This window comes from Oncorhynchus gorbuscha, linkage group LG25 (genome assembly GCF_021184085.1).
Source record: "Oncorhynchus gorbuscha isolate QuinsamMale2020 ecotype Even-year linkage group LG25, OgorEven_v1.0, whole genome shotgun sequence".
Taxonomy (NCBI): Eukaryota; Metazoa; Chordata; class Actinopteri; order Salmoniformes; family Salmonidae; genus Oncorhynchus; species Oncorhynchus gorbuscha.
Window position 1 is genome coordinate 15,340,502 of NC_060197.1, and position 12,045 is coordinate 15,352,546.

General features: G+C 43.2%; 1 protein-coding gene across 3 annotated transcripts in view; it reads left to right on the forward strand.

Annotated features, from left to right (window-relative positions):
- The first annotated feature begins 612 nt into the window (after positions 1-612).
- LOC124013521 (transcription factor EC-like) overlaps positions 613-12,045 on the forward strand; it is a 57,037-nt gene continuing 45,604 nt past the window's right edge. For all 3 annotated transcript variants that reach the window (XM_046327805.1, XM_046327806.1, XM_046327804.1), the window contains exons 1-2: positions 613-3,815; positions 5,052-6,741. The gene's annotated coding sequence lies outside the window, so the exon portion shown is untranslated. The remainder of the gene's footprint in view (positions 3,816-5,051; positions 6,742-12,045) is intronic.

Here is a 12,045-nt window from a genome sequence, read left to right on the forward strand (position 1 = left end):
ATCAAAAACGTTTGCATCACCTCAAGCATTATGGGTAACAAGCACTAGAGGGAGACATTACCACACCGTTCAGCTGGCAATCAAACGCTTGAAGGGGCAATCAGCAATTGTTACGATATTCTTTACTTTGAAATTCATATACCCATTGATTCTAGAATAATATAACTTATAGACTTCTGAGCTGAGTTAAATTGTCTTACCGCACCAGAACCCAAAATATAAGCTAGTTTTACTCTTTTGTTTGATAACACTGTATTGCCTAAAAACAGTATGATCGTATGGATGGTCTGTCCTTGCATCCATAGCTCTGTCCATGAATTTGGGAGCATTGCCATTTCTCTAGCCCCAATACCTAAGCTATTTACCAATTCAGGGGCGGTGTAGCCACTTTGTTATTGTTAAAACACCAGATTCCACCTTTAACTGGCATATTATGGCTCCTACACCATGCGATACTAATACATGCAGGAAGTCAAAATGTTAAATTCTAACTGAAATAAAAAATCCCAGAAATGTTCCATATACACTAAAAGCTTATTTCCCACACATTTTTGCACAAATTTGTTTACGTCCCTGTTAATCTTTTGCCAGGATCTCCACATCTCCGGCTTCTTCACCTGCGGGATCGTCTGAAACCAGCCACCCGGATAGCTGATGAAACTGAGTTTTCACAACCAAATCATTTCTGCACAAACTGTCAGAAACCATTTCAGGGAAGCTCATCTGCATGCTCGTTGTTCTCACCAGGGCCTTGACCTCACTGCAGTTGGGCATTGAAACCGACTTCAGTGAGAAAATGCTCACCTTCGATGGCCACTGGCACGCTTAAGAAGTGTGCTCTTCACAGATGAATCCCGGTTTAAAGTGTACTGGGCAGATGGCAAGCAGTGGAGGTTCTAGCTTGTATGGCTCCCTGGGTGAACCCCCCCCCCCCCCCCCAAATTGTAGTATATAAATACAAATAAAAAAGATAATCGAATTATTACACTATTACCCCATTGCTAACAAAAAACACACATTAAACTAAATTGCACAAATCCTTTATCACACAAATAGAATAACACACTTATAAAGAAGATAACCTGATTATTACACTATTGCACTTCAAACAAGAAACACACAAACTTCATGAGCTTCAGCTTTAAAACCCTGAACTTTCTTGCCTTCATCAATTACATCAGCATAATAAATCTGCCCAGCGATTGCATAGTTAATACTGATGACAGAAAGGCCACTAAGGCGTTCCTGTGACATGGTGGACCTCAGGTAGGATTTCATGAGCTTCAGCTTTAAAAAGCTCTTCTCTGCTTCAGCTATGGTCACTGGAAGAGTAAGACACATTCTGAGAGCAGTCCACAAATTTGGACACATTTCTAAGAGCTCCCTTTTGTGCATAAAAATCATCAGCACAAGCAGGGTCATGGTCTTCGATGGCAAGTCAGGCAAGTTCTTCAGTTCCTGTGCAAGCTCTCTGCCATCCAAGTCTGAGTGTTCTTTATAGTGCAGTGTCATACTAAGGGCCTCTCATTGTTCTGTCAGCTCCTCATTTGAGAGACTTTGGAAGGTTGACAGCACTCCAAACTTCTCTCCCACACTTCCCGAAGGGCTGAGGTTGCAGAATCGACAAAGACATTAGAAAAAATGTCACCTCCAGCTTCTTCAGGGCCATCACTCAAAGGCTCATAAAAGGATTTGTATGAAAAGTGCCTGCTTTGTGGACCTGAGACTTTTCTGTTGTAGAACGGCCTCTACATTCATACCGTCGCAAACATCCTTGGCTGACATTTGTGCGGTCATAAAGCCTGTGGCCCTGTAGTTGCTGAGACCTCGCTCTGTCCTTTCTGAGAAGTCTGACTGCAACATCCACATGCATACTGGGAGGCTGCATCAGCTTGCTCACATGTTGGATCTGGCTCCAGATGTCACACCACACCTCCTGTGACAAGGACTGGGCCTCAATCTTTATCACAGGGTCTTTGGTTTGATCACTCACCTCAATCAGTGCCTCTCTCACCGCTGCTGCCTGATACCTCAGTGGCTCGACAATCTTAACTTTACTCTCCCACCTCGTCTCAGTCCACATCTCCACATGTTTTTTTTCGGCCCATCGCTGTGTGGAGGCTGAGAACAGGGTGTACAGTTTGTGTAAGATGCCAAAGTATAGAATGATAGAGAATAATTTTGCCAGCTTGATGTCACCCACCGTGATTGAAATTACCTCAAGAAATCAATGAGTTCATTCTGTATTTGGTGGCCAAAGCAGTTGGTGGTGTGACTCGAGGTCCCTTTTTAGACACGGTTGAGGTGCTCTTTCATGACTGGATCAAATTGTGCCAGCAGTTCAACCTCTTTGAGGAAATTTCCATTTGATGGAGAGTACAGCATTTCTGTGCGTCCCCTTAGTGCCAGATGTGCTATTTGATAGATTCTCCCGCTCCCCCCCTACCTCGGGCTTCCAGTGGGGAGACCTGAGGTCAACCTAACCCCTCCCCATCTCGTACTTCTGAGTGGGAGACCTTCCCAGGTAATAGCCTTCTTAGCTACCGAACTAGAATCAGGGCGCCCACTCTGACAAGGTTAATTGACCCACAGTCCCACACGGTGACGTGCAAGTGAGCGATAGAAAACCAATCGCGCAAATGTCACCATTCCAAAAATGTTTGTTTGGCCGCCTCGTGCCGCCCCCAGCAAGATGGCGCCCTGGGTGGCTGCCCATGTTACCCATACCTAAATCCGCTACTGGATGTTGTGTCGGTGAGCGGTTTGTCGATGTCAGCTTTGTTAACAGAGTGCCCCGTGTTGACGGTGGGGTTATGATATGGGCAGGCATAAGCTCCAGACAACGAACACAATTGCATTTTATGGATGGCAAATTGAATGCACAAAGATACCGTGATGAAATCCTGAGGCCCATTGTTGTGCCAATCATCTGTCTGACCATCACCTCACGTTTCAGCATGGTAATGCACAGCCCCACATAGCAAGGATCTGTACAACATTTATGGAAGCTGAAAATGTCCCAGTTCTTCCACGGCCTGCATACTCACCAGACATGTCACCCATTGAGCATGTTTTTGGGATGCTCTGGATCGACGTGCACGACAGCGTTTTCCAGTTCCAGACAATATTCAGGAACTTTGCACAGCCATTGAAGAGGAGTGGGACAACATTCCACAGGCCACAATCAACAGCCTGATCAACTCTATGTGAAGGAGATGTGAACGCGGGAACGTGGCTTTTACATTTTTAACCAATAACGCAGATCTTCCGTGATCTGGAACGAATCCAAACCTTAACCAGGTTAGTCCTGTTCAGGTAAAAAATATATTTTTCTGAAAATCCCTATCTTAAAACATGTGCAATGCGAATGTGTGGAGCCTACTGTAAGTATCGAACAGTTATTCACCCCCATGACGAATAAGCCAAACCCGAGAGGCAACCAAAAGAAAAAAAGGGGGAAAAAAAAGAAAAAAAAACTATTTTGTCAAAGTCAGACAAAACCTCACAGACCCTTTAAATGAGCCGTTCAAAATTCTGAAAAGGACGTACCGAAAGGAAAAAAGAAAAATAAGAAAAGAAACAAGAAACAGAAAAGTTATCAGAGCCACTGTCTGTGTACCTCACAATGGCTCTCGCTGAAGTTTGTGTCTCTTCTGATCTTCTCCCAGCTGGACTTCTGATTTCCACCCTGTCTCCTCTGATCTGCCTGCAGACATCCGACAGCCTTTTGCCAGCCTGTGAGCTGTCAAAGTACCCCTGGAATCAAACGCCCAGCCATCCCATCTCCATGCTCCGGCATGATCAAAGAGGCACAGGTAAGCCAGACATGAAGCCACATACAATTGCCATCTAAAAAGGTGGAACATTTTCATTTTTTTTAAAACATTTATCTTTTGTGTAACTTGACTAGGCTGAGTTGACACGGCTCCTGGAGAACAGAGTCAATGCATCGATCAGAATCAAGGACAAAAAAGATTAGCAGTTTTGAAGATAAGAGAGATTAGTTGATCTTGATCTGACTGTCTCCCTGAAACTTTTGGACAAAAAGTTTAACACTGTAGTGAGTTGTCTGAAAATTCGGAAGAATTTGAATTTGAGATGGAATATTCATCACCTTCCTTCTAAAGTTCATGTTTAAGTTATTAATTAAATACATATATACTGTCACTGTCTCATCCATGTCAAGATATGGCTATGTGTCTGCTATGACATACAATGTACCTACTATTACCTATGATAAAGTACAGGCAAGCATATATAGACAAAGAGAAATATGGACAGAGAACACACACACACACACACACACACACACACACACACACACACACACACACACACACACACACACACACACACACACACACACACACACACACACACACACACACACACACACACACACACACACACACACACACACACACACACACACACACACACACACACACACACACAGGCCATTGACCAACACATATTATTGACCCAGTATTCCTTTCCAATGCTGCTACTGATCTCCCAGTCTGGCCTCCCTGATGTGTTTGGTCATAATAGGGTCTCTGTGGGCCGGTGGCCATGCTTCCCTTCTTCTTCCTGCTCCCTACCAGAGATCACACACTAAATCTTTGAGTCCTGACCTGTCCCGGGGAGATCAAAAAGTATCTCTGTGCTCAGCTCGCCGGGCCACCTCTCTCTCCTACTCTGTCTGTCTGCCAGGGTGAACTGTCCACGGACATTCTGTCTACGGACTAAACACAAAATAGGAGATATCGTCATCAGGCTTTTACTAGAAATCTCTACTGAAATCAATGGATAATTCTTTTCATCATCATGCTTTAAATCTTCACTGGAAATACCAGGAATACTAGCAATCTCAACTGGGTTAATAGACAGAAAACACAAACAAAGCAGCTATTATTGAATTGGGTCTGATCAACGTGAATCAAATTAAAGCAGTGGACAAAGTTATTTGCGGGAAAACACAACAATGTAGAAACAGAAACACTGTAGAAAGTCAATGGTTCATTAAATATAAACGTGTCTCTTTCTTCTAGCGTTTGATGGAATGCTGGCTGGACAATCAGACCTTGATGATGATGCTTGAGTTCTCAGAAAGAACAGGAGAGAGGTCATATAAAGACATGCAACAAGTAGTCTGCACTATCCACCTCACCATCACACAGAAGAGCTCCTCTGTCCAGTGGGACGCCTGCTGCCCCTCTCAGAGCTGGGCGACCCTTCACCTCTGCTGTGCACTGAGGCAGACACAAGCCTCTGAGTGTCTGCTTCCATCGTCTGCCCACTCCCTGCCTACGTGTTTGTAATGCGCTGTGTGTGTGTGTGTACTGCGTGTGTGTGTGTGTTTGTGTACGGTCCGTGGAGCATCCATAGCCACGGGCCTCTCCTGTCCAATCCTGGCCCCTCAAACAAGGCAGAGGCTTCAGCTTGATTAACCACTTAGTTCATCCCCTCAGACAGAATAATGCAGGGAGAAAGCAGAGTAATGAAGTGCTTCTCTGACGCCTTGATTTTTTGGGGGTTCAGTACTGTTTGTTCCCTGTGGACAATCTGAAGATGCTTCTTTTTTCGCCAAAACAAGTGCCCATCCATGTCCCTCTCTCGTCATCCCTAACTGGTGTGAATAAACATAATCATAATGGTACATATTTTGAGAGGAAATTGGAGGCTTTTTCTCTCAAATCACTTCTGATGGGCTGTTCATCTTTCTAATTATGTAGATTATACTGTGTGTGTCAGACATGGGCTCAACAGACACGGAATAGAAGAGTGCTTTGCCTTTGTACCGGATGGAGCAGAGTGTCAGAGTTCCACAAAGGTTGGCAATTACGTTCTCCTGTATGCTTCTTTGTTCATGGGAAGAGGAACTGCACTCGACAGACAGACATGGATAGACTGTCTCAAGAATGATTGAGGATTGAGGAGTCAAGACTTAGCTGAAAGTCAAGTAACTGTGCAGAGCCTGCAGTCTAGCAGCAACACTCACGGCTAGACACATATACCAATCCCCAGACCCCACCGTGAACTGGGGTTCAATTCCTGCATCTACTGTTCTCCTACTTGCCTGTCTCCCTCTTTGTTTCCAACTGTCTAAATTAAGTGCAAAATGTAAAAAAATATAGAAAAAAGGAATGTCAAGTAACTGCTGATAGTATTTTTCTTTCATGATATCAAATCGCCTACATTCATACTAAATTTACAATGTACATTTACAATGTACAGTATCTGACTTGAAGGACTTCAAATAGCCCTGTTTCCTGTAAACAATATTATGTTAAGAACTTGCACGAACACCCCTCATTGAGGAAATAGATGCCATGTCAAAAACTGAAGATTCACCTGAAACTTTTACAGAAAATGTCACTTATACTTTCGATCACCGCTCCTAAAAGCTCGAACTCCATCCTAACAACGCATCCCTCTTTGGAAAAGACGCCACGGAGTGAGTGATGTGACACACATTCATCAGTGTACATAGCAGGATGACTTGTCAAAATCTGCGGGTGATTATTTCTGTCCAAGATATGTCCAACCAAGGATTTGACGTAACAACTTCCCTTTGCACTCCGCTCCAATAGACACAAAAGAGGAAACAGGGGTTTGGTTAAATATCTAGGGCCTTTTCACTTGCCCATCCAGGGCTAATATCCAAAGCTGAAGTTCGAGTGCAACATTATAATACTCCATTGACTTCACCTACAGACCTGCTAACCACTCCAAACACAGGTAGGCTAATTCAGTTCATTCTCATAACCAATAATCACAGATTTATCTTGACAGATATTTCCGATTTAAAAATTGTAGCTAGCAAAGGTTTGTAGCAGTGGGCCTGTGTGATTTTCATTTGGACGGATTCCATCAATTTGGATGATGATGGAATTCTGCGCCTTGTCTGGAGGTACTTCAAACCACAGATCTAGGATCAGATAACCCTATCCCCAATGCTACCCTTGAGCATGAGGGGGGGGGATGAAGTATCTGACCGTAGACGATTGGTTGGATACAATTTATACCTACTCTGGTCCTATCCAACCCTACCTTCTCCACTAACCACATCCTGCTTAACAGGAAGTATATCTTATTCAGGATGGATTGCTCTTTACAAACATCGGAAACATTTAAACTGTTTGACACTTGTTGGGTATTTTGAAGTGATGGTTCCGATTGGCTATGCGATGTTGGGGAACTAAAATAACTCTATAATAATATATCAAATCAAATGTTATTGGTCACATACACATGTTTAGCAGATGTTATTGTGGGTGTAGCGAAATGCTTGTGTTCCTAGCTCCAAAAGTGCAGTAGTGTCTTGCAGGTCACAACAATACACACTAATCTAAAAGTAAAAGAATGGAAATAAGAAATATATAAATATTAGATTGAGTAATGTCGGAGTGGCTTTGACTAAAATACAGTAGAATAGAATACAGTATATACATGAGATGAGTAAAACAATATGTAAACATTATTTAAACATTATTAAAGTGACTAGTGTTCCATTACTATTATATACGCTTGATTCTAAGTCATTATATGCCCTGATTAAAATGTATGTAGTAATGCTGAGGTCTACTGACATTCGATTTTTCCCCAAACAAAGAAAAAAATCCATCTCCCTTTGTGATTGAGAAGTACCAGGAAAGGAAATAAACGTGTGAGTCACTGTAGATAGTCGTGTGGCTGCAGCCTTGCAGTTGTTTGTGCTTGTTCGTCTGATAACAGCATGTCTCATGTGCTGTGATTGTTTTTGTTCCAGTGAACTTCAACACTGTACACAATGGCATTGCAAGAAAAGCCTTCCACACCCCCCTTTTTGGGGGGGGATTTCCTGTTTTGTTTGGTCACCAGATATGATTCTCAATATGTTTTATAAAACTCTCTCGGACTTCTGTAATTTGGCACATTCATCACGGGGCATTTGATTCGATCATGTTATATGGGCATCCTGTTTAGACAGGAATGCATTGGCTTGCACCCTACACTGGTGAGGGGCGAGGGACCCAGTGCCAGTACTTAAAGGGGCACATGAGTCATTACAGAACGTGTCACTATGATTTAGCGAAAACTTAACATGCATATTGTGCATTATGAGTGGTGTGTCCACTATGTGAAAAGGGTTGGCATGCTGTCAGTGTGTTGTAATTTGTGTGGGAGTAGGCTACTCGATGAGTCAGAGTTATTTCATGAGTCATGTAATAGCTAGGCTATAATAGGATTTCTTAATATAGTTTTTACCCCAACTGGACTTAAATGTATAATAGTCCTTTATTCATTCCTATAGGACGGCAAGAGAGGGGAACCACAAGGAGCATAGGAAATAGTGTATACATTGCCCTCTTGTGGATCATAGGGGAAAGACTACATGAGCATGAAGACAAGTTGAGCATCTTGGACCACTACCACCTTTGTGTTCAGTATCTCAGATACTGATAGTATCTCAGATATAACACAGATCAGATATTATACTAATGTTAATGATAGTGGAACTAAATAACATGGCCTCAATAAGAAAAGGATGACTTTGGTTTGAGATGACACTGCTCTTCTATCAAGTGCTATGTCTGGTGATGGGAGAGCCCTTCAGACACTCACTTTGCCGTAGGGGGGAAAAGAGTGGGCACTTCACTGCTCCACAGACACTAAACTAAAATGCTGAAAGAAGGCTTGAATAGAGAGAGATAGAGGGGTGGAGATAGACAGACCGGAGAGAGAGACGGACAGAAAGGCGGACAGAAAGAACGAGAGAGAGAGAGAGAGAGAGACCGAGAAACAGAGACTAAGATGTAGAAAGAGAGAGATGAAATAATGCAAACATTGTATGGTCTAACAGTTCAGTTCCAAGTGGAGACCATGTTAACCTTACCCCAGTGGGGGGTCTCATTGAGTTCAGTGAACGTATACGGTGCAACCCAGACCTGACCAACTAGAGACGACACAGATTGACATAGAAGATGGAGACGAGGAATCTGAGACCAATCCACTGTTGGTCTCTTATGCTGGGGCGCATTTGTCTTTGAAGTAACGAAAGTGATCTGATTGACTTGGGAGGCAGACAGTCAGATAGATCCAAGTGTATTTTCTCTCTCATGGGTAGGGTAATGCTGCAATCGCAAGGCAGACATGCTCTCTGTCTGTCTGTCTGTCTGTCTGTCTGTCTGTCTGTCTGTCTGTCTGTCTGTCTGTCTGTCTGTCTGTCTGTCTGTCTGTCTGTCTGTCTGTCTGTCTGTCTGTCTGTCTGTCTGTCTGTCTGTCTGTCTGTCTGTCTGTCTGTCTGTCTGTCTGTCTGTCTGTCTGTCTGTCTGTCTGTCTGTCTGTCTGTCTGTCTGTCTGTCTGTCTGTCTGTCTGTCTGTCTGTCTGATAACTGAACGCAGGTGGTACAAATTTGTGAAGAGACGGTTCAATCAACAAGTGTGATATCTTGACGAAGGACGCGAGCTGTCGGCTACCTCAAAACAAATAGCCTGTGTGTCAACATGCCTCTCAAACAACAAGCCCGAAGAATGATCAGACTGTCAGGAAACATCTTGAAACACAACATGGGACTGGTAGGCCTATTCTACCCGGCAGTTGAAAGGAAAAGTGATGTCAAGAAGTCATATAACTATGACCTATAATCTGAGTTCATTTGCACACATAACACATGTGGTGATTGTGGAGTAGCAGAGTGCTTACGGTTGGGCTGTTCAGAACAGAAGAGCAGGGCTGTGCTGTGCCGTGAATAAGGCCTGCATCTCTCCAGGGTCCGTAGCCTCATCATTATCCCAGCTCAGTGACTCACATCCTAAGGAGAGAAAGCAGTCTCTCATGGCTGCCTGGTTCACAGCTCCACGGGAGGTGTGGAGGGACAATGATGGAGAATTAGCGGTGAAAAGAGCAAATAAATAGGTGCTTGCTACTTGAAAGGCCAGTCACAAAGCCCCAGCAGCCCACTGAAGACAAGAGAGGAAAGAGAGAAGAAACATGTTTTTTTTCTCTTCATGTCTTGCCTGATGAAAATAAAGGGTTGAGGCTCAAAGGAAGACACAGAGGCAGTGGGGGATAGGAGGTGACGCGAGAGCAGAGAGCCTCACAGAATGGTGGTGTCTGTGGGATGGGTTTTAATGAGGAGGAGAGGTGGAGGGTGGTTGAGTGGGTGAAAGGGGGCATGAGGGGGGAAGGGGGGGTTTGCTCGTCAGACTGTGACACAGACGTTCAGAACATAACATCCTCCTGAGGAAACGATGCACTGACTTCCTCTCTCTGGGGCTGAGAAGGACGTGTGTGTATTGTGTGTGTTTTTGGTTGCACTATCCTTGTGGGGACCTCACAAGGATAGTCCTCACAAGGATAGTGTAAAACAATCAAAATGTGTCTGGAAAAAGGAAAAAGGCTATTTTAGGCTTAGGGGTTAGGTTTAGGGTTACAATTAGTGTTAGGAGTTAGGTTTAGAGTTAGGAGTTAGGGTTATGTTTAGGGGTTTGGGGTTAAGATTATGTTAAGGGTTAGGGAAAATAGGATTTTGAATGGGAATCAATTTTTTGGTCCCCTCAAGAATAGTCAAAAAACATTTATGTGTGTGTGTGAGTTGGGCAGAGGGACAATCACGAAAGGTGTCTCTTTTTAAAAAGGAACGAAACCGAATGACATTTGCATGTTGCCTTCGAAAGACCCCAAATAAATAGCCTGGAGGCCCGTTGAATCAGGAAGATGTAACTGGGATCTGATTGACCCATTGATGGAGAATTAAGTGATCATACCACGCTGTGATCAATACGTTGCAAGAAAGGACACAATACAAGGGGATTTCAAAGCTTTTAAGCTTCCTAACATGTCATGTTTCATCATCTTGTGACTCAATCATATTCAACCTTGATTTTACGGCAGACTGTGAATATAATTTGGTGAATCTATTCTATATGGAATATGCATGTAGTATGACGTCCATCTCATTGAAATATACAGAACAAAAATATAAAATGCAACATAAAATAATTTTAGAGATTTTACTGAGTTACAGTTCAATATTTTTTGTTTTTCAAATGACTTTGACCTTTATTTAACTAGGCAAGTCAGTTAAGAACAAATTCTTATTTTCAATGACAGCCTAGGAACAGTGGGTTAACTGCCTGTTCAGGGGCAGAACGACAGATTTGTACCTTGTCAGCTCGGGGGGTTTGAACTCGCAAACTTCTGGTTACTAGTCCAACGCTCTAACCACTAGGCTACGCTGCCACCCCTATCTATGGATTTCACATGACTGGGCAAGGGCAAAGCCGTGGGTGGGCCTGGGAGGGCATAGGCCCACCCACTGGGGCCCAGCCAATCAAAACATTTCCCCCCACAAAAGGGCTTTATTACAGATAGAAATACTCCTCAGTTTCATCAGCTGTCTGGTTGGTCTCAGATGATCCCGCAGGTGAAGAAGCTGAATGTGGAGGTCCTGGGCTGGCACGGTTACAAATTCTCTAACATGACGTTGGAGCCAGCATATGGTAGAGAAATGAACATTCAACTCTCAGCATGCCAATTGAACGCTCACTCAAAACTTGAGACATCTGTGGCAGTGTGTTGTGTGACAAAACTGCACAATTTTAGAGTGGTCTTTCATTGTCCCCGGCACAAGATGCACCTGTATAATGATCATTCTGTTTAATCATCTTATTGATATGCCACACCTGTCAGGTGGATGGTAAAGGAGAAATATTCACTAACATGGATGTAAACAAATTTGTGCACAAAATTTGAGAGAAAGAAGCTTTTTGTGCATATGAAACTTTTCTGGGATCTTTTATTCTAGCTCATGAAACATGGGACCAACACTTCACATGTTGCATTTATATTTTTGTTCAGTATAAACGCATATAGAAATCATTTTGGTGGGCATATATAGTCACATCCTTATTTTTCAATTCAACACTATCCACCCCTAACACAGGTGTCAACTGTTTAGTAAATGATAGACAAAGACAGTCACTTCTAAATGACTTTAGGGCCATTTGACCTCTAAATATGGCTAAGTAGTGTAATGGGTGCAACTGGCAACAAAAGCC